The 24,318-nt window shown below is 38.9% G+C and overlaps 1 protein-coding gene and 1 non-coding gene across 2 annotated transcripts in view; one reads left to right on the top strand and one right to left on the bottom strand.

Moving 5' to 3' along the window:
• Positions 1 to 16,970, bottom strand: part of LOC129718325 (uncharacterized) — a 530,334-nt gene extending 513,364 nt beyond the window's left edge. Inside the window, exon 1 of the mRNA XM_055668998.1 lies at positions 15,577 to 16,970. The gene's annotated coding sequence lies outside the window, so the exon portion shown is untranslated. The remainder of the gene's footprint in view (positions 1 to 15,576) is intronic.
• Positions 16,971 to 20,169: 3,199 nt separating this feature from the next.
• On the top strand, positions 20,170 to 20,276 carry LOC129719242 (U6 spliceosomal RNA). The gene has a single exon (XR_008727165.1). It is a non-coding gene; the product is annotated as a U6 spliceosomal RNA (small nuclear RNA).
• The last annotated feature ends 4,042 nt before the right edge of the window (positions 20,277 to 24,318 follow it).

Here is a 24,318-nt window from a genome sequence, read left to right as displayed (position 1 = left end):
TTGTTGTTTTTTGGAAAAAAAGAAAATCGAATACATGCACGCTCTCAAACAGCCTTGATTAGCCCGAGCCGACCGAGTCTACAAATGAAAACAATCCCTGCTGGAATGCACAGTATGACAGGGAGCACAAAATTGGAACGAAACAATGAGGATGATTAATTAGCAGGCAACCGGTCACACAAACACCCAGCCTGGTCCAATCGATGCAGTTTGGTAGCTTCTGAAGAGGAAGTTGTTTCATCAATTACAGGAAAACGACATCCGAAAGCGATCACGAATGGATTATGTTCGAATGAGCTAGTCTCTCCAAGCTGGAGCCGCTCGTAGCTAACCGGATGATCGATTGACTTCTATAAAAGTCTAAGAATAGTCTATTACGAAGTTGTTTTTTCTCCTTTCCGATGTAAATGGTGTACCCAGGGAAGTTATGAGCAAAGGTAATAAAATTAGTCGATACGAAAAAGTTTTGCTTTGTTGACTTTCTTCACCTCTGTGTTGTTTCAGTGTTTAACAACATCGGGAGGAGGATAGAAGAAGCGAACTTGTCAAAAACATTCGGAACGAAAGGAAAATTTCAATTTGAACAATTTTTAGTAGCTAGAAAACCGCAAGTGACAGGACTAACCTTGTTTTTGTTCAATATTCCGACAGCTGGAAATGACACGTGTGACATACATCGGAACATCGGCAATAGAATGAGCCGATGTTTCCTATAGCTAGACCCTCGGCACGCACAAATTGTTGGGAAAATTGGTGCTGCAACCAATTTCCGGACGTTTTCAGGTCAGTCGAGTCTGTTTTAGCAGCACGTCTGGCACGTGATTTCGAGTCGGTTCGGCACAGATTGCGTGAAATTGCGCGTGGGGTCAGTCTTAACAAATCAAGCCCCGTGGAGTGTGGTGGAACAACGAGTGGAACAAGAGCGGGGGTATATTGTTGTTTATTAAATTAATGACCAGCCATCTAATTGAATCCGGGTGGTCGGCAAGTGGCGAAGCACTGGGCGTGGGTAATGTGCGGCGATCTGCTACTCGCAGGAAGTGTATATATTGGATAAATGGTATCATCAGTTCGCGCAGCAGAAAATTCATTAGATGGGAACTTTGATTTGATTAGCCCTACAGTTGAGGATCTAGATTGCGAGTATTTTCTGCAATATGATACAACAAATCATGCCATAAATGATACTCTGCGTGTATCAGAATAATCACCATTTGACGTTGAAGAGCAATAAAGTAATATTACGTTGTTTAATGAAAGACGGGCTAGCAAGACGATGGCAAATGTAAACACTCGCGCCGTAAGAGTTCCATAAATCGACTCTTTATCTAGATGGAATTGTTTCGTCAATTGCGTGCAGTAGACTTGAAATCGTCAGAAGGATCGAATGTTTATCGCTGATTCTATCGCCAATCACCAACATTGCCCATAACACGTTATATCTCCCAATAACTTGCTTTGGGCGATGATAAAGTTGATAAAGAAGATGAGAGAATAGTAAGTCTGAGGGAATACAAGCACTATAACACGTAGCAGGAAACTTCTCAATTAGTGACAATGCAAAAAGGAAAAAAAAAACAATAATACGAACTATAAGAAATGTTGCCAAAATGTCACAAGAGATCAAAATTACTGGTCGCAGTGGGGTCCATTCGAAACCAAGTGTGAAGATGAATAGAAAATATGTTTCTGTCCATCTTGATGTCTGTGTTAGAACATTGGTTCCATCGTATTAAAAATATATGGGAATATTTTCTTGAAAATTTTTTCCTAACTTTCACCACATAGTAAAAAACTGATAGCGATAATTTACATATCATATGAAAACTTACATTTCAGGTATCAAATGAAACATTTTTGATTACTATTCTTACAATTGATGAACGCTAGTAGAGATGGTGTATCATAACGTCCTGTAAAGAGATGGGATTCTTCTAATGCCCTTCCAATGCACTCTTGACAAATGAGTTGACATGGGTTTTCGGAGCCAATGAAACTGTCGAAGGGCGTAATTTAAAATCCTGCGTAGAACATTTTTGATACCATCATCCACATTTAAATATACTGGGTTTCACACTACTGAGCAATACTCTAGAATCGAGCAAACAAGCGAGCATTCTCAGCTTTCAAGCAGTAAATGTATGTAAAGTTTTTGGTCGCTAGCTTAGAGTCAACAATTTTCCAAGGTATTCGAACTTAATTGTATCCTTCCACCGAACATTACATTGGATTTAATGCCATCCAATTACATTCGCCCAATTCGATCAAAACATCGATTGGCTTCTGTTGATCCAGTGTATCATCTCATCTTCAACTCTGCGGGAAATCTTCGAATCATTCGCGAACGATAATCGCGGTCCATGGAGTGCATGATTTACGTCATTAAAATAGAGCAGAAATATTAGCGGTCCTAAGAGACTACCCTGAGGTATACCTGAAATGGTTGTAAATAGAGCCGAATCACTTTTGGAGATGTTCACGCTGGCTGACGATTACTTAAATAAGATCCAGACCACTTTTGAAGCGAATTAAAGAAGACCCTTGTTTTTTTAGTTTTGCTAGGGTGATTTTCTGATTAATCTTGTCGAATACCGCAGACAAATCCAATATGGGTCATTCCATCACAAGTGTGAACACCTCATGTACGCGACCTTCTTGGATTTGGCTCAAATTTTGTGGAATAGTTGATTTAAGGTCATTAGGCAAAGATCCTAGTTTTGGTGCCGATCGGTCCACCACTCGCCCCATTAGACCCTCCCCTTTTTAAAAAAAAATGCAATTTTCGTCAAAAAGTTTTCTTTCAATTAGAACTTCAAAAGCATGACGTCTAGAAATAAATTGATACAGGGATCCTGAATAAAATTAGTCGAGAATTCTTAAAAAAACAATATCAATTTTTGGCGACAGTGTTGCCAGATAGATTGTTTTTGAATTTTTCGGCAAATGTATATCTTTTGATTTCAAATCAAACACTTTCCACCCCTAGAGATTATGAGCGAAACTCAAGCTATAGCATTTCTCATAATTATTCTATTGAAGGGTAATACCCACCGAATGCTAATAAAAACAAGGCTTTTTTCATGATTATTTCAAAGAAACATTTGAGATGTAAGGTATATAAAAAATATATCATTAGATTAAGCAACGCTGTGTAGCGATTGCCGTGAACCGACAAAAAAAAAGTTCTTCCGCGGCGAGCTTTTAAAGTGCCCAACTCCTCCTATAGCCAAAACAAAAATTATTTCATCATCTAGATAAGTGTCGCTAGTGAAATACACCTGATTATATTTTGAGAATGTTTTCTTCGCAAAATGGCAACGGTTTGGAAAAAAATTCATTTTCAACAAAAACATCGACTTTAACTGTTTATATCTTTTGTAGTTGTTATCATAGCTAAAATCGTGTGTACTTCACTAAATAATCTAATGAAGAAGCTGCAGTTAAAATTTCAAGTCAATCGCAATAACACTAGTAGTAGTTGTGAAAGTTCTCATAACTTTTATCTTCAAGCATCTATAGTTCTGGAAAGAACCGATTCCGTAATTTTCAGTATGAAATTCGTGTTCCAGAACACTGATGATCGCACCATCGGTAGCATTGAATATTTTGCTTGACCGCGCATAAAAAAGTTTGCTCTCCGCTGTGCCCTCCAGTAGCTGTGCCAGCAAAATATCCTGCAGCGTACGATGGTAACTGTTGCTGCCGTATGCAAAATAAAGGTAACATGTTCCGCAGTGCCTGAAAGATGACTCGTATGCAGCTCTCGTTTCTCAATGTCGCGTACCTCTAACAGCTCTAACTTCTCCATTCGCTATTGTGTGACAAACTAAACTGAAGCTAAATTTAGTACACGCAGTCTTTTGTATTGAGTTCAGCGTAGATTTTTGCCTTTAGGGCGTGGCCACACAGCTTAGAGAAAGACAAACGGAACAAAACACTTTGTTGGGTCAAAATATGTAGGCAGTGGAATTTATTCCGTCCATGTTATTGATATCCATGCTCGGGAAGCAAGCCAATAGCGAGGGAAATGTACGGGAAAGCTTGACCATTAAGCAGTATGCAACAATGTTAAACATTATATCAAACAATTGTTACACATTTCATCTATCAACCGACATATAAATGACTAAGATGCATTAAGTCGTTCGCTTGCTATAATCGTTTGAAATCTGACGCAACATTTGCTAGTTTCATTTTCAATTTCACAAAATGTAATCTAGTATAGAAAACAAAGACGTAGTCCTTCATCAAAAAATACAATTTTAATCCGCAGTGTTGCTAGATATGTTATTTTACAATTGAAAAATCAAATTGCATTATCCGGCAAATAAGTATATTTTAATTCCAAATTCGACAATTGCATCGTGTGGCTGAGAGAATTTTACCCAAAAAACACCTATTACGTAGAGGTATTATGAGAAAAACTCGAGTTACAGCTGTAATAGTTTTAAACTACATGCTACAATATTTGAAATGATAATCAAAAGGATTGCAGCAAACCTTATTTAATGAACGAAAACAACCGGCCAAACTGATCAGCGTGTTTCTCACATACACTTGTCATACATTTGCGACCCGGCCGAAGCTTTGATAGAGCCATTTGGGCACTAGAAAACTGTTCAGACGAACGAAGTGTCTTAGCATCACATTTTGAAAATACTCTTAGAACAGTTCATTTTACACTAAAATTCCTTCAAACGAACGAACACTGCGATTGTTGACCGGTAAATAAAGAAAACTGGATTTTAGCATTAATTTAGGGTAGGTGAGCCATTATTGGCAAGAGCACCTGTTATGGCAATATGGCTTAAGTGCAATGGTACTAGCTACTATTCTTGATGTTTTTGAGCGTAGGATTTTGCGTTCATTCCTTGGCGGCAAACTAGAAAATGGTGTTTGGCTTAGACGTATGAACCATGAAGTGTACCAGGTGTACAAATCGGCGGATGCAGTCAAGCGGATGAATCACGGGAGCGAAGACGATATTTAGCAGAAATCCCGATAGAGGCCGTCAACTTCGAGGTAGGCTCCGCACTCGTTGGATGTGTGCTGTCCACAAGGATGCTCACGAAATAGGTGTTAGGGGAGATTGCAGGATAGCAGCCGAGACCGAGTGACATGGCGACGTATTCTGGGTTAGGCATTGGATCAATGATCAGTCTGTCGCCGGAAAAGTAGAGTAAAGAAAAAGTAAGTAAATTCTTAAAAGGACAATTGTTGTTCAATTTAAAATCGGAATGCTGGTCGAATCTCTGTGCTATCCAGATTGTGAGGAATAAGGCACTCAGACAATACAATGAAAAGCCGTTTCTACACTGAAAAATCTGGCCATCTATTTTCCAGGTTTTTAATTGCTAGGATCAAGAAAGCTTATGTTTTCGTCGAAACAATTCAAAGTTTACTGGAGGAAGTGGTGATCTGAGTCCCACCATCTGGCAAGCTACTAGCTGCTACTAAGTTAGGACCATCCTTTCCACCATCCACTAGTAAAATAATTAGTTTAAGCAAAAGCAGGCTTTTACATAACCCAAAGAATTCATGTCCGGTTAACCGTGCTGGGGAGAGCAATCATTGCGCGACCAATCAAAGGTCAATTTTGCGTTCCAATAAGGCTTGACAGATTTGAATAGTTCAATAGTTCAAATAATCAAATTAAAATTTTCTGCCATGTGATGGATGAGTGGATAATTTTTCAATCGATTGCTGTAAGAACGAAGAAAATACGTTAAAAACTAAGCGACGCACAAGCATTTGAAAAGGGACAAATTTCGTCTCCTTGTACGTTTTCTACATTATTATTTTACACCCCGAGGAAGTGCAACTTCCTGCAAGACGTAGTACCACGTCAAGCATTTAGAGAAGAGTTACAAAAAAATTTTAATGTCGATTAAAAGTTTTGAAAATTACATAAATTTAGGTAAAGAAATTTGGAAAAATTCAATATAAAATTCCTTTGCCTGATTTTTGACATAAAATACAGCTTTTTTAGTTTTTTCCCGTGGATAGGGTGTTGTATCATGATCGGAACAGCTCGAAAATGTATCATGATTAGAACAATTTTTCTTATGCAAGATTGCTCCACTACTTAACGAAAAATTATTTCAAATATTTACCTTTTTCCTAGTACAACTTCTCCTGATAATGTTCAGAATATTTTATTAAGATTTTTTAAGAAATACTATTAGTGAATAAGTTTTAAAAAAATTTCCATTTTCAAGCACAATTCGCTCCTACGATTTCCTCATGCCGTATTTCATGCAGTGATAACATAATGAAATATTCAAAAAATGCAGTATATTCTTCTGTAACATGCTTTTATAACATCTTAATTTCAGTTTGGATGTCGAACGATTCTAAATACGGTTGAGGTTTGTTTCATAAACACTTGTTTCAAAATTCACAAAAAAAAACTGGATAAGCTGATGTGACTTTGGTACTTACTTTACTTACTTTAATGGCGACAGATCAATAAGATCCTATGCCGAATCCAGAATACGTCTCCACAAAACTCGGTCTTGGGCTGCTACTCTCCAGTCTCCCATTAAACCCGCTGCTCTGGCATCCTCGTCGATAGTACACATCCAGCGCGTGCGCGGTCTGCCTCGAAGTCGTCGGCCTCTATCCGGTTCTCTGCTAAATACTATCTTTGCCAGTCGCTCATCCGCCATCCGTGCTACGTGGCCAGCCCACTGTAACCTGCCGTGTTTCATCAGTTTGACAATATCAGCGTGTTTGTATACTTCGTACAGCTCGTGATTCATGCGCCTGCGCCACACTCCGTTCTCTAGTTTGTCTCCGAGTATCGATCGCAGGATTCTACGCTCGAAAACCCCAAGCGCTCGTCGATCGGCCTCCTTCCACGTCAACGATTCATGTCCGTAGAGCGCCACCGGGAGGATCAGAGTCCTATAGAGCGCAAATTTCGTACGGATCTGTAGGCTACGGGACCTAAGCTGGCTACGCAATTCGTAATAAGCCCTATTCGCCGCCGCAATCCGCCTTTTCACCTCGCGGCTCACCTCGTTGTTACATGTCACGAGAGTACCAAGATAAATAAATTCGTCGACCACTTCGAAAGTATCCCCATCCATCTCCACCGCAGCACCATGTACTTCGTTTTGGCAGTGTTTATGGTGAGTCCAATTCTCGCAGCTTTACTTTTGAGAGCCGTAAAGGCCTCATCAACTGTTCTACGGTTAAAACCAATTATATCAATGTCATCCGCAAAGCCCAGAAGCATGTGAGACTTAGTGATGATGGTGCCGCTCCTCTGCACACCTGCCCTTCGTATTGCACCTTCCGAAGCTATGTTGAACAGCAAGTTCGAGAGCCCGTCGCCTTGCTTCAGACCATCTAACGTCACAAACGCGCTCGAAAATGCGCCCGCTGTCCTGACGCATGATGTGAAACCGTCGAGCATCGCACGTAATAGTTTAATTAGTTTTGTTGGGAAACCATGTTCTAGCATTATTCGCCAAAGCTCGTTGCGTTTCACTGTGTCGTACGCCGCCTTAAACTCTATGAACAGATGATGCGTCTGCAAGTTGTGTTCTCGAAACTTGTCGAGAACCTGTCTCAAGGTGAACATCTGGTCCGTTCTAGATCGCCCCACTCGAAAACCGCATTGGTATTCTCCAACAAAGGCTTCCTGCAACGGCCTCAGTCGCTGGAACAGGATACGGGAGAGAATTTTGTAAGCGGAATTGAGGAGGGTTATGCCTCTATAATTACTACAGTCGAGCCTATGTCCCTGCTCGTGGATAGGGCATATGAGTCCTTCCAACCAGTCCGTAGGTAGTTGTTCTTCAGACCATACCCTTAGGATAATCTGATGAATTGCACTACACAGCCGCTCACTCCCAACTTTGAAAAGTTCGGCCAGTAAGCCGTCCTTATCAGCGGCTTTGTGGTTCTTTAGCTGTTTGCAAGCATTCTTCACCTCGTCCAATGTTGGTGGGTCCACAGCTTGTCCGTTCTCCCCAATTTCTATCCTGTTCCCTTCGACGACTCTCCTACCTTCCTCACCGTTCAACACCACTTCAAAATGTTGCTTCCAACGCCTGGCCACCTGCGATTTATCGGTAATCAGGTTCCCCTCCCTGTCATTGCACATGGCAGGTACTAGCACAGTCCGGTTCCTTATTTCGTTAATCGTTCTATAGAAGCTCCTCGTGTCGTGCCTGGTGAAGCAATTCTCCGCCTCCGCGAGGACGCGATCGTAGTGCTCTTGTTCTTATGGCGACGAACCCTTTTTTCGGCAGCTCTTGCCTCCCGGTATTTCTCTCACATCTGACGCGTTACACGATTAGCCGCTACTAACGTGTTGGCGTAGGCTCGGTTCTTTGGTGTGTCTTGTGTGTGTCTTTGGTATTTAAATCAAAAATATCCTCCAAAGATGGTAGAACAGAGATTTTAACTTGTTCATAGTATTCGTGGATGTGATAAATAGAATTTTGAACGCTAATTTTTCAATCCCGTTTCTCTTGGAACTATGAATTTCGAGTTGTGCTAGTGCCGCATGAAACCTACAATAAGGAAGGAATGTTGGAATCTTGTCTTTGCATCCCTACAAAGACCACGGAAGGGAGTTTTTGTTGGTGGAGTGGGTTTTTGATTAGGATTCACTTTGGTAAGTAATATGACCATGTTTTATTTGGATTAATGTAAGAATATAGATATGATCGTGTGCATATAATGTGAGATTGATGAAAATTGATTATAAAATACAATAAGAAGTATTAGGGTATGTAAAGAAGATCTCGATTAACTGCTTTCCATAGCTGAAATTTTCAAATTTTTAATGTAAAAATATTATGAAAATAGATTCGGAACACACATGCAAAGTGTCCGTTGTATTGAGTTCGCTAAAAAAGTGATGAACATTTATGAGGCTTATTCATGACATATCAATGGTTGTTGTTGTGCCCCTTTCTGCGGCTGAAAATATGAATTGAAATAAGTTATAACAACGATATTGCAGCGCTTGCTCAGATGTGTCGCTCCTTTCTACAACGATTCACCGTATAAAGTCATCCAAACAGATCGTCCACAAGTTCACGCATCTACCACAACCACGAACGTTATCGGCAAGAACCGGAAAAATCGGAGCACCGAGGTGCGACGATTCACAGGTCGAGCGGATACATAAACTATAGACCATTATACGGGACGTTTCAGAACTCAATTCATGAATAAAATTTTAACAGAAAACGTGGAACCGCTGGCATAACGCACGTGAAAGCAACGTCAACATCAGCAAATACCGTGTATCCTACCCTACCAGTTCGTAAAATGATCTCTACATGCTTGCCAGTGTATGTGCGGGAAATGTCACTCATTTCCATAAGCAAACGCATGAAGGAAGTAATGAAGATCGAAAAAAACAGCAGGAAAAACTCATTATTTCAATCTACACACGCGACATTTTCCTGCACTTTCAGTGCGGCGTAAGATATGGCGTCGAATATTTTTTACTGGATATAAGCTCGAATATCGACACATAACAAAATCAAATCAATAATTTGTATGAACTTATCTTACTAAAATTGTTGCATATTCGAGCGCCTCTACAGCCTGCACACTAGTTTCAGCACAAAAAGATTGAAATGTCAACTTTTACTAAACAGATAAGTCGGTTTATTCGCGTTGAAAGAGATTTCGAAGGCTGTTCGCACCTACGTGAACTCTCGTATGTAATTGTCAAAATGTGCGTGATGACAAAAGCAAAAATATTTCCTTCTTTCTTTTTCGCACGCAGAAACCAAACAAATATCAGCAACACCGTCAACGCCAATCCACACGTTTTGACAATAGCCGTGCTGCCAGAATCATACATTTATGAATCATTCATGGATAAGTTTTTGTTTTTTTACGCGACACGTATCCCTCGCGTAAAAAGCGACTTCAGTGTATAGAAAAATTACTTATGTTATTTATACAAATTTACATTTGTTACAAACCCGATCAGAAAGAAAAACAAAAATGTAAAAGAAGTTGTTAGTTTGTTACGGGAAAAACCTTCCAGGCTGTTTGGTCCAATTTGGTCCCGTTAGGTGTTAAAATAACAGAAATTATAACAGTAATGATTCTACTAGTATCAAACACATATTAAAATTTGTTACTAACATATTAGCTTCTAACAAAATAAGGTAGTATATAATACAATATAATAACAAACATTGTTAGAAACAACAGGTTTTGATAAAAACGAAAAGTTAGTTAGACTTGTTTCAGAACTACTTCATTACACGTTTTTTTATTATATATATTCAGATTCAATTTTGTAATCAAAATTATATGGAAAAATACAAAATTGTATCAAAATATGTAATTTGTATCTCACGTTGATAGAATTTTGTAATGTTTTCAGTTGTGCTCTTCTGACCGGGAAGACAATTAATTTCACCACAGTTGAGAAAAAAATATTTGAACGTTCAATACTTCTATTGCTACATAGTAGCAATAGCATAGAAGACAGACAGATTTTAACAATGTTTATGAATTGCATGATTACGAAATTGTGAATATGTCCGCCATTTTGTTTGTTTCTTTCGTCGATATTTTTTTCTTAACTCTTAAGTTACGTTTAAATAAATACAAATGATTGTTTCTTTGTGTCGCTTGAAAACATCTCAAAAAAAAAAAAAAATCAAAAGAAGGAACCTTTTCTCAAAAGTAAAAATCTTTTCTATTTATTTAAACGGAACAATTTGATACCCTCTACCTGTATCTTCTTGGAGACTGTTTTCGCGTCCTGGCCTAACAAGAGCCAACTAGAAAAGCTACGGATCAAAGCAAATGACTAAGGCCGTTAACATACTACTTATTCAATCAGAAGCAACCCGCCGGACATAGTCATATATATATATATATATATATATATATATATATATATATATATATATATATATATATATATATATATATATATATATATATATATATATATATATATATATATATATATATATATATATATATATATATATGCCGTGGGCTTGCATTTTTACGAAAGCGCCAAATTTTCAAATTTCATTTTTTTACATATTTCTATAATATAGAAAATCACCTTCAAGATGCTAGTTGCCGTTTCCAAAAATTTTGATAAATTACTGAGAAATATCAAAAATAAGAAGTGACGTTAGCGCCACTTTACATAGAAGTGACGTTAAGGTACGAATTCGATAGTGTATCATGCTTGTGGAGTGCATAATTTCATAGTGCATAATTCATTTTTCGTTTGGATTCGCCCCGAAGCATCATTGCGATTGGTAATACCATTCACGGTGAATATTCATCGGCATTGATCTGAGTCACAAAGGCTTCTGAAACGATGTATTCCCATCCGATCGCTCAATATCGCTTCGGATGACTTGAGTAAATCGTAGCCAATACGAATCAAACACGAAGGTAACCATATTACGTTTTAATAACTATTCATCGCCCACAAGCCACTCTTAACAGTTCAGTTCACTATAGGCGTTGTTTCCATTGCTGAGTGAATACACTGTTGCCACGTGTTGTTGTGCTTCGGCAATAATGAATGAATACGAATGCAACGAAGTGATATTCAGCAGCCCTGAATTCAAGCCTCATGCTACCATCGCAATTACAAAAATATCCATGTGGGATTATATTCGGTCGTTTTGTGCAGTTTTTTAGAAAGTGTAAGTCCACTGGAAATTATTATCTATTGCAAAATAGTGTCATTGGTCGAACTCCGGTCTCTGAGTAGCTTCCCCGCTGCAAAAATACTCATAATGAATTCCAGAACAACGGAAGCCACTGGGCATTTAACCGATCCCGGAAATACCAATATTGAACAGTGATTGGTCAATTTAGGCAGGGGTGGCATTGTGCAGCTCGATTCGAACGATTTTCGCTATTTTCGAGCACGTCACATATTGCCTGTTTTGCTTTAAGCTCAAAAGAAGCTGTCATTGTTATTTTTCCGTCGGCTCATCTAACTCACTTGGAACAGATTTACGGCTTGTGGGCATCATCGCGGTATTCAAAATACTCAAACTCGATGGTATGGCCGCCGAGTTAGACTATTTTCCAGAAAACAGAAGCAACAATCTAGGAATTCTCAAAATATATTCAGCATTCCCGTTTCGAAACATTGTTCTAGGCCATCATTTTGGATTTCAAACCGGTGTTTTCGGTCGGTTCCTGCCCTCTGAGAATGATCACGATTCAGGTAATGCCAATTTTGGGTGGGTTTGGCTTTACCGCTCTAAAATACTCCTCTGAAACGACGAAAACAATAATAATAAGATCAACACTGGTCACCACAGGTTTGGCCCAAAGCTAAATCTACAAAATATAAGAAAATATAGCTTTTCAACCATTTTTATAAATGATAGTGCCCATCGCGAGCTCGAAAACGCATCAAAAGGCCGTAGCGCAAATTTCTCGCTGGGTTCATCGCTTCTACGTTCGCTCACTTTTCATTTAGGTATCTGAAGACTCTACGCACTTTCGAGTTGGCTAAGGGCACCAAAATTCAAATGAACAGTTAAAAAGCTATACTCTTTTGTTTAGTTTCAGTTTATTTGAATTTCGGAGCTCCAAGCCAAGTCGAAAGTGTGCAAAGTCTTCAAAGACTCTAACGAACACAGAAGCGACAAATGCGGCGAGCGATTACTCTGCGGGCTTTTGAGACACTTTTGAGTTAAATAGAGGTACCGAAACTCACAAATTTGGTAATATTTTAATCTTCATTTTCTTCCTGTTCGAGCTCTAAGGCAATGTTTTTTCCGCTTTTGTCGACCTGTGTGATATACCATACAAATTCATATATGTTTTGATGAGCAATAAACCCACATACCTAAAGTTGAGACGTTACTCACAAATCAAATTCTGAACAATCAAAGATCCGAAAGGAATGATTACGAAAATATAATTTGAATTTGAAAATAAAACTTTACAACAGAGGGATGAAACTTGAACGGTCGGTAAAATCATTGAAATTCATCTAAAGCATCCGAGACGGACGCAATGTTGAACTACTTTCTCAGAACTCAACGAAATTTCATGGGTGTAAAACAAACCACTTTGCATACTTTGTTCATCTGGACTAACATTTAAAAAGGTCTGAGGTTTTCAAATATCTCTTTTTTTATTAAAAGGTACATTCAACGATAGAAAAAAAAATGATATATAGGCCTGTTTTCAAAATTGAAGATAAAAGTAGTATCCAGAACTGTCATGAAGTTACAAATCTCTCGGCTGCATTTTATATGTTCGAAATTTTTTTCAATCCAAGTTTTCTCGATGGAATGAAGTCTTACATTTGAACTGACCAGCATGATTTTATGCCCGGACGTTTAGTATTTTATTGGAATTCTCGCGAACTTGTTCTACACAACTGGAAGCAAAGTTTTTAGTGGGCGTGATTTATACTGATTTGAAAGCCGCAAGTTTATGCCTGTGTGACCGATCACTTCGTGTGAAATTTTGAGCATGTATCTCACCTACGTTTGTTAACATGAGTGAGGTACCTCATGGAAGCAATTTGGGGATGTTACTGTTCACAATATTTTTAAATGCTGTCGGTGTTTCGCTTGTGATGGATGTAACCTCATATACGTGGGTGACTTGGAACTATAACCCTTTCCGACCGAGCCCACACAATTGTGTAGGTAAAATATGATGGATTACGAAACCTAATCGAAGCAATTCTTATTTAAAAGCACTTGCTTGCTCCGGTTTTTTATTTTTCGTAGTAGCAGTGATGTTGACACTAGCGTTGTGAGCAATAAAACAATGAATAGGACGTCCAAAAAGCGAGAAAGAAGGTTTTGTTTAAGTCACCTTCTACCTACGCATAATTCGTCGTGAAGTGCATAGAAGATTGTCAGCATTTGCAGCAGTTACTGAATATGTTTGCAGTACGGTGCCGTCGTAACAAACTGATTGTCAGTATTCCTAAATGATCTGTAATGACGTTTCATAGGAACTCACAAACTATAATGTTCAACTTCCACATCGGTTGAATCGTGCTTAACAAGGTTGAACAGATAAATGACTTGGGCGTGATACTAGATAAGAAACTCTCCTTTGCCAGCCATAGATCCACCGTCATTGCTAAGGTTAATCGTCAGTTAAGGTTTTGGAACCAAAATAGCCAAAGATTTCTTTCGACCCGTATTGCTTGAAAGTTTATTTTTTTACTTTTTAGTGCGACCAATCCTAGAGAATGTCTCAAAGAATTGACTCCCACATCGACTGATCTGAAGTTCACGAAAAGGAAGAGTGCAAAAACGCTTTATCAGAATTGCTCTAAGAAACTTGCCACGGCGTGACACACTGAACTTGCCTCCGTATTTCTAACAAAAATTTGTTCGTGCACAACACTGCTTCACATCGAACAGGTTTACTAAACAACCATTTTAAGCGAACATCTATTGTGTTCCAGTGATGTCAGCAGAAATAGTTCCTTCTCTTTCAGAAAAGTGAAAAGATAGCTAGACACTCCAATGAGGTTCATAAAAAGTCACAACTTTTATAGGCTTGTTTTCTGTCAAGACATCAGTTTTAAATAAGAATATATTTCAAAATAAGTAAATGAGCTAAAATACACTAAATTTGGACCTTGAAACGATTCTTATACTTTCAATACCTTCCATAACAGACAATTAGTACTTTTGAGCATCATACAACATCAAATCGAAATATCGCAAAAAGAAAACCTAAATTTTTGTTTCAATTAGCGGATGACTGCGAAGCCGAAAGCCCCAACCTTCTAAATTTACAATCAGTCGTAAGCTGTTGAACCAAATTCTATACGTTTGATTTTGGCAATTATAAAAGTCCAAACCTCCAGACCCTCAACATTATTTAAAGGTAACCCTCCTACAAAAACCCTTTCGCTCGATTTTAAGAAATGTTTAAGTTTTCTTTGATCAAAAAGCATTATATTTGACGATAAATATCTTTCAAGTAACAATTTTGCAATACGTCGTTTTGAATCAAATACTATTTATAAAAAAAAAATCAATGGAAAATGAAACTTTCTGTGGTACCTACTCGAAATATCAGTAAAATTACATTCCAATTAAAACTAATCAAAATAGAAATGTCATTCATTCCAACCTTCCGAGCTGCTTATTAGTGGAGTAAAAAACCAATCACAGCAGATGGCACCGCACTGTAGATAAAAAATTTCACCCCGCTTTCAAATAATGAGTTTACTGGTCTTGGCTTTTAATTATAGATATTTATACCGCAATGGAACGGTCCCAAATAAAGGCAAAAAGTCTCTCACTTCTAAAAATACCAGTTTACACTCGATTGGATCATGTTCGTTTTGCGACTTTCTTCACATTTTCCGAGCCCAACAAAAGGACAGAAAAACAACCCAAAAAGAGTCATTTCCCGTTCGGTTCTTCCGAAAAGGTCCACGGTTAATAAACAGTATGTTTTATGACAACTTTCGAACACTTTTTTTACGGCACCCAGGTATTATGTAGCGGATTTCTGTTTTTATCACCCTGGTTCACCCGTTCCGTTGCGAAGAATCCCGGCGGTGGAAGGGTATAAAAATAAGGGTAGAATCACAATAGTTATACTTACTTGGGGAACCGTCCTCCGAAGGCTTAGTCCTACAAGTTCTTGTTTCTATGATATGTATGAAATTGAGCTTCACAGTCTCTCGTAGCACCGTACGTAAATCGACGAAAAATCGCACAACAACCCGATTTCACCAAAATACGTGATAAGAATGGAAATAGTATAAAAACACTAAAAACTTCACATCAGATACTTCATCGTTGAACAGAGGTCAGTCTTCCAGCAACAAACCTCGTCACAGTAGTTATCCTTCGATTGATATTCCTTAGGATTTTCCACCATACTCAATTGTACAAGCTTAAAACAATCAGGTCATAAATTCACTTATTTTGATTTAGATTAAACTTGGCCTTCGCTCTTCTAAATGCGCAATTTTCTGTTTTCAATCGCTTTCACCATTCAATCACTGAACACGTGTACTGCGAGAAGTCCGAAATCCAAACGTAATTGACTTTGGCATTGCTCGGCATCGGCAATTGATTACAGCCACTGCAGTGTGATTCGTACGCGGGTACCGTCCACTCGAACGCCAGCCACAAACGAGGTCCCGCACACTGACCCACACTGATTGCTGGGAGGAAACGGACGCAATCCGAAGCTGGATATGCAAATCAACACATAGCCTTGCCGGTAGATTTCGCACTCACTAAGCTGTACCGGAATAAATTAGGTTTTTTTACCACCGAACCCAAAACTATCATCCAAATACGACCGACTGCGCTTCCATGGACTGGCTAAGATTTGAATTGCAAAACTGCTGCATTGGTGTTTTCCGCTTTTTCTTCTCTCAGTGGAACATCACTTTACTACCGCACGCAACACGATCGTCATCCGCAGTATATCCTTGGATTCGCTTTTCGAGAATTGAAATAGCGGAGGGACGCAGCCACGCCACTTCCTGTGCTGTACTCGGATAGTTTGACTGCCTCAAAACCAAAAACAAAACCCAAAATAGCACACCCACACACGTGTACACGAACAAACTCCCCAAACTCAACCCAGAGCAGCACTCGGCACTTAAATCCCTTCCGGACCGGTAAAGGAAAACATTTACCCTCTCTTGGTTCACAAACCCACCTTCACCGTGTCTAGGCTCCGCGGACCGATAAGCTAGACGAAACCCGTACCTGAAACACCGACGACAACGACTACGACGGCGACGGCGATTGCAAAAACTTGAGACGCGACAAAAGCTTGCGGGTAGTTTGAAGTGCACGCACCCTGCGGGTGGAATAATCCGGAGGACCGCGTCACCAACCCAACCCGACCGTTGGGGGGAAGGGGGTGGCAAAACAAGTACTTACTAAATAGAGACAACCACCGCAGGCACGCAATACCGAGTTCAATGCACGAAAATAGCCACAACCACGACGTACCGAAGCGCACGATAAACTACCGCAGCTGGACGACAGATAGTACCGTTGCTGGCAACTACGGATGAAACCCGAGCCTCGGATGCGTCGCAGTTTCTACCTCTGCTGGTGCTGCTCTTGATGCGGAACTCAACCTTGATGCTAGGAGGCACTCACCAGGCGAGAAATCCGGGATGAGTGTGTGCGGCACAAACAGCTGATGAAGGTGCGATCAAATCGATCAACAGCAGGGCGCATGTCCGCATTCGGCAGGAGCAGCACGTGGATAACAGTACACCGACACAAACACACACACATACATTCGATTCATACTTTATCAGTATTCTATGCGTACTTTGCGAACTGGAGTTGCACGTGCTGGCTTAAACGTAAATAAAGCTGTACCAGATGAAAGCCCCACTCGGCAAGCGAGTGAGACATGAACTCTCACACAGCTGCAAAGGTGTTTGTTTTCAACCGAAAGCAGGCAATTAATCAATTTCACTCAGTCTAATTATAGTTATACCTATCGAATTTTGTTATTTTGATTTCAATAATGCTGCCCTCAAATTCATCTCATTAGTTTTATGAAAAGAAAAAAAAGTGAATTACAGAACTGAACTTAGAAATTCATCACTTTAGTTCTGTTATTGGAAGATTCGTTTCTATTCTGGTCAATATTAACTTTGTCCTTCGTCAATTGGAAAGAGAGGACGGGTTTCGCGTCAACTCGTCTAGATGTTGGCAGCACCTTCTCAGAGTTTAATTATTTGACTTTTTTAAGTATGACTAATGCAAAAATTTTGCTAGTTTTGACGTTGGACTAACATCTATATCAAGTTAAGCGCCTGAATTTGAAAATCTAGAAATTCAACCAGGTAAAAGTGGTCAGGTTTTCTTTCAGAATATCGAGGTTTCGGCATCAACTGATTAGAAATTTTTTACGGTTTATTTATTTAACAAAAACAATTTATTGTTTGTGATACACTATTGAAAAGTTGGTAAATAACATCTATTGTCTAAATCATACCGAGCAACCAACCTCTCTTCTCAAGCACAACCGACATTAACGGATACAAACGCTCTGAATTTGTAAACGATTTGCTGCTGTTGTTGTTGTTTTACTCCAGGTCGCTTTCTGTTCCTGATGTTTTTTTTTATTTTTCTTGTCATTCCTTATTCTTCTAAACTCCTCCCTCTTTACAATTAACTGAGGTAACCTTGATATCAAAGGTACCGTTCAAACATTTCACTCCATCATTTTGATTCCAAAATTGTACCGGTATCATACGCGCGTCATCGAATTGCATTTCTCATACGTGCGTTGACCGGCAGAGCGGATGGTTCATTCTGGAGCAGCATAAAACGGTTGGTGGCAAATATTAGTCGCTTATAAAGGCGCCCGCTATCGAATTGAATTTCTTATTCGTTCGTATGTACGGATTGCTGAAGCACGTGTGTGGGTAGCTATAGTGGGTGTTTATCTTCAGCCAGTCTTTATTCAACGAGGAAAAATTACTGCCGAGGATCAACATTTATTTGCTAGAAATTTCATTTAGATCAAAGCAGGTTATTTTGAGTACCGTCTGTCGGGGTGAGATTGTGTCAAAAAAGGATACGTTTTTGTTCCTTAGCTTGTAATGCACATATTTAGGCAATGAGTTTGATCCAAATCACGTCAATGCACACTTAAATGCTTAGTTAACGACTGCCGAAAATATGGTTGAGTTACAATAAACTATAATTTTGATAAAATTAAATTAACTTTGGCCTAATCTCACCCCTTCTATGGGGTGAGATTGTGCCAAAAACAAAAAGCTGTATTCAATACCTGTTAAATACTGTTCATTTATGTATCTACAAATAATTCACATGAATAACATGATTAAACAGTAAGTATAGGGAGGACTATAAACAACATGGACCATTAAGGGGCTGTAGGGGTTGACCAGAAACTACGTTTCATAAGAATTATAGAAAAATATATGACTGGATCAAATCGATCTGGAGTAACCAGTTATGAGAACGTGGCTTATAGACAGTCTCTATACACATAGTGGCATCTCCAGGTAGCTTAAAAAGGGAAAACGTTAGGACATAAAGCCTGAGAAGACTTTTCGTTTCAATTATTTTGTGTCATTGACCACTGTATATTCCATTGGAGATCTCAAAACCGCTGGAAACGTACCCACAACCCTCCTTCCTCGCTTTAAAAGTCATCAGTTTATATAGAATAGGTGTACAAAATTTTGTTACATTCCATGAGTTATATCAGTCATTGTAAATTTCCATCTAACAGTTAGCTTACTGTTCTGAAGCTTTTAGTCATTATTTCAAATAATACCATAGCTAGACAACATACTCTATGTAAACAATGCAAATGTTTTGGTGTCTACTGATAGAATTTTATCGTGAATGTGAATTCCGCACACTGTACCGTTCATTATAGCTTGGCACAATCTTACCCCAAAAGGGCTCGAAAAGCGTACAGTTTGGAAATACATTATTTTCTGAGCCAACACTGGTTCAATGCATAATATTTCCTCAACACATTGGAGACGACATCCTAGCGTACCGACTGAGTAGTAAGTTAATGTGATTTCTTGATCGGGTTGGTTTGCCTGGGACATTTTTGGATAACGTTATTTGCGCATGTTTTTCACCCTGTACTTTAAAACATTATTGAAGTGAAACAGTTCACTGATATTATGTATATTCCATTTGAAGTTGTGAATAAATATGCCATGTTTCATAAAGTATTGAATTTGAGGTATTAGGTTCTATAAATCTCAAATAATTTAACATACAAACATTTCCCGTTTTGGCTCAATCTCACCCCCGTGGCTTAATCTCACCCCGGAAGACGGTACCATAAATTATCGGTAGAAGGAGTACCATAAATTATCGGTAAAGTATTTTCAATGAGCATACATTTAATTTTCGTTTTTGTTTATCGGTGTGCGGTTTTGTTTCAGTTTCTCGCACACAGAGATAAAAAAATTTCTCTATCGTGAAAAATAACAAAACATTTAGAATGCTCTAAATCATAATTAAAGAAGTAAAATATTATCCTTTCACTCACCAAAACCTCGATAGCAACTACGCAAAAAGCGTGTAATTGAGTTCTTGCTTTTTTAAGTTATTGAAATAAACGTAATTTCTTAGAATACATTAAGTTATATGCTGTGCTGGAAAATAATACCGTAATATGTTGGTTAACGAACTTATCAATCGAAAAAAAACAGTCATTTCTTCGGCTGGACATATACTAAAATTAGAACGATACAGAGAAGATTAGCATGGCCCCTGCGCAAGGATGACACGCAAAATCGTGAAGCGTTCCACATTAAAAAAAAAAAACGTCATGCGGTCGTGGCTGCAATACCACCCTCCTCCTTTTTGCTATTGATAGTAAACTCACGTGTATTGCATAGTACTGAGATGTGAAAAACTCAGTAACTTCTTCAATTGTAGGCAAGCGGTCGTTCCTAAAAGGACGGTTGGGTTAATTTTCTACAAAGCTGAGAAGTAATCGAATAATGCCTTTTTTCCTGTTTCCTTCGAAGATAAGACAGCTTGGATACTCGGCAGAACGTTTCCCTGGGCAATAAATGATGCCGGATGGAAATTCGTTCGGTTTCTCGTCATTGCGAATTGCCACTTGCAGGATGATTCTCGTTCTATTATCTCTAGCAAAGTTCTCCACCAATTCCGATACTTCCGCAGCAAGGTACATTGCAGCCGCCATGTCGATAGGTACTCCTGTAACAACCTGTAAATTTTACGGGTACTAGCCGTGGCGTTAGCAGCTTTAAGACTGGCTGTGCGTCTTTTCCTACGTTTATCAACTACGTGATAACAAGAACGTAATCACAAGAAACACGGAGAATAAATTTGAACTGGAACAGATTTTAAACTATACACCCCGATCGCACGAAAGTCAATGCACGAATGAAAGATGATGAAAAGAAATAGAACCGTGCGATTATCTTAGATACATACGGAGAGGACCAACACGACAAGTGGGCGGGGCCACGTACACGGTATTAAGGAAGTCAGTTAAATAAAAGGTTGCGCTCAGCGTTGTTTTTAGGTATAAAGACGAACATTACGCGTGAAGTGTATTAGTTTTCCGTCAACAGTTCAACCGTCACAAAACTCGTCATTATGATGGCATCGAGGATACAAGCGAGCCACGGACAAGCGGTAGAGCAGCCAAGTTTAGCATCCCGTACTATACTCCCGTCCTTATTTTTTTTTTTCACTGAATGGCCGAAAAGTGCTTCTAAGCGCCAGAAAAGGCCAAAATAGAAAAGAATCCCAAATTGAGCTCAGAATTGCCGAAAAGTGCTTCGTAGGGCCAGTAAAGGCCAAAATAGAAAATGATCTCCATTTGAGCTCATAATTGCCAAAACCCCCTTCCAAAGGCCAGAAAAGCCCCAAATAGAAAATGATCTCAAATTGAGCTCAGAATCGCTTAAATCCCCTACTAAAGGCTAATAAGGCTTAAATAGAAAACGATCCCAAATTGAGCTCAGAATTGCGGAAAAGTGCATTTAAGGGCCAGAAAAGGCCAAACAGAAAATGATCTCAAATTGAGTTCAGAATCGCCGAAAAGTGCATTTAAGGACCAGAACAGGCCAAAATAGAAACTCATCCCAAATTGAGCTCAGGAATGCTAAAAACCCCTTTTAAAGGCCAGAAAAAGCTAAAATAAAATAGTTCCCAAATTGAGCAGAATTGCTAAAACCTCCTTCTAAAGGCCAAAAAAGGCCAAAATAGAAAATGAGCCCAAATTGAGCTCAGAATAACTAAAAACCCCTTCTAAAGGCTAGAAAAGGCCAGAATAGAAAATGATTTCAAATTGAGTTCAAAATTGTCGAAAAATGCTTCTCAGGGCCAGAAAAAGCCAAAACAGAAAATGATCTCAAATTGAGCTCTGAATCGCTAAAATCTCCGTCTGAAGGCCAAAAAAGACTAAAATTGAAATTGTGCTCAGAATCGCCGAAAAGTAGTTCTAAGGGCCAGAAAACCCTAAATACAAAATGATCCCAAATTGAGCTCAGAATTGCTAGAAACCCCTTCTAAAGACCAGAAAAGGCCAAAATAGAAAATAATCGAAAAGTGCTTCCTAGGGCCAGAAAAGGCCAAAATAGAAAATAGAATCTCAAATTGAGCTCAGAATCGTTAAAAATCTCTTCATAAGGCCAAAAAAGGCTAAAATAGAAAATGATCGCAAATTGAGCTCAGAATCGCCGAAAAGTAGTTTTAAAGGACAGAAAACCCTAAAAACAGTATGCTCCCAAACTGAGCTCAGAATCGCTAAAAACCCTTTCTAAAGACCAGAAAAGGCCAAAATAGAAAATAATCCCAAATTGAGCTCAGAATCGCAAAAAAACCCTTCTAAAGGCCAGAAAAGGCAAAAACAGAAAATGATCCCAAATTGAGCTCAGAATCGCCAAAAAGTGCTTCTAAGGGCCAGAAAACCCTAAATACAAAATAATCCCAAATTGAACTCAGATGTGCTAAAACCTCCTTCTAAAAGCCAAAAAAGGCCAAATTAGAAAATGATCTCAAATTGAGCTCAAAATCGCCCAAAATCGCCGAAAAGTGCTTCATAGGGCAAGAAAAGGCCAAAATAGAAAATGATTGAGCTCAGTATCGCTAAAAACCTCTTCTAAAGGCCAAAAAGGCTAAAATAGAAAAGGATCCCAATTTGAGCTCAGAATCGCCGGAAGTGCTTCATGGGGCTAGAAAAGGCCTAAATAAAAGTTGATCTCAAATTGAGCTCAGAATCGCCAAAAAGTGCTTCTTAGGGCCAGAAAAGGCCAAAATAGAAAATGATCCCAAATTGAGCTCAAAACCGCCAAAAAACCCCTTCCAAAGGCTAGAAAAGGCTAAATAGAAAAAGATCCCAAATTGAGCTCAGAATCGCCGAGAAGTGCTTCTTAGGGCAAGAGAAGGCCAACATAGAAATGATCCCAAATTGAGCTCAAAATCGCCAAAAACCCTTTCTAAAGGCCAGAAAAGGCCAAAATAGAAAATGATCCCAAATTGAGCTCAAACTCGCCAAAAAACCCCTTCCAAAGGCCAGAAAAGACTGAATAGATAATAATCCCAAATTGAGCTCAGAATCGCCGAAAAGTGCTTCTTAGGGCAAGAAAAGGCCAAAATAGAAAATGATCCCAAATTGAGCTCAGAATCGCCGAGAAGTGCCTCTTAGGGCCAGAAAAGGCCAAAATAGAAAATAATCCCAAATTGAGCTCAGATTCGCTGAAAAGTGCTTCTTAGGGCCAGAAAAGGCCAAAATAGAAAATGATCCCAAATGAGGCTCAGAATCGCCGAAAATTGCTTCTTAGGGCCAGAAAAGGCCAAAATAGAAATTAATTGAGCTCAGAAACAGGAAAAACCCTTACTAAAGGCCAGAAAAGGCCAAAATAAAAAAGGATCTCAAAATGAGCTCAGAAATGCTGAAAACTCCTTCTAAAGGCCAGAAAATGCCAAAATAGAATAGATCCCAAATTGAGCTCAGAATCGTCAGAAAGTGCTTCTTAGGGGCAGAAAAGGCCAGAATAGAAAATGATCTCAAATTGAGCTCAAAATCGCCGAAAAGTGCTTCTTAGAACCATAAAAGGGCAACGTAGAAAATGATCTCAAATTGAGCTCAGAATAGCTAAAATTTCCTTCTAAAGGCCAGTAAAACTCTTAATAGAAAATGATCCCTAATTGAGCTCAGAATCGTAAAAAACCCCTTCTAAAGCCCAGAAAACGCCAAAATAGAAAATCGTCCCAAATTGAGCTCAGAATCGCCGAAAAGTGCTTCTTAGAACCAGAAAAGGCCAACATAGAAAATGATCTCAAATTGAGCTCAGAATAGCTAAAAATCGCTTCTAAAGGCCAGAAAAACTCTAAATAGAAAATGATCCCTAATTGAGCTCAGAATCGTTAAAATCCCCTTCTAAAGCCCAGAAAAAGCCAAAAAAGAAAATGATCCGAAATTGAGCTCAAAACCGCCAAAAAACCCCTTCCAAAGGCCAGAAAAGACTAAATAGAAAATGATCCCAAATTGAGCTCAGAATCGCCGAGAAGTGCTTCTTAGGGCCAGAAAAGGCCAAAATAGAAAATGATCCCAAATGAGGCTCAGAATCGCCGAAAAGTGCTCCTTAGGGCCAGAAAAGGCCAAAATAGACATTAATCCCAAATTGAGCTCAGAATCAGGAAAAACCCTTACTAAAGGCCTGAAAAGGCCAAAATAGAAATTAATCCCAAATTCAGCCCAGAATCGGGAAAAACCTTTCCTAAAGGCCAGAAAAGGCCAAAATAAAAAAGGATCTCAAAATGAGCTCAGAAATGCTGAAAACTCCTTCTAAAGGCCAGAAATGGCCTAAAAAGA

Source organism: Wyeomyia smithii, chromosome 1 (genome assembly GCF_029784165.1).
Source record: "Wyeomyia smithii strain HCP4-BCI-WySm-NY-G18 chromosome 1, ASM2978416v1, whole genome shotgun sequence".
Classification (NCBI taxonomy): Eukaryota; Metazoa; Arthropoda; class Insecta; order Diptera; family Culicidae; genus Wyeomyia; species Wyeomyia smithii.
Note: the sequence above shows the minus strand (reverse complement) of the source record. Positions and strands in the feature narration are given on the sequence as shown.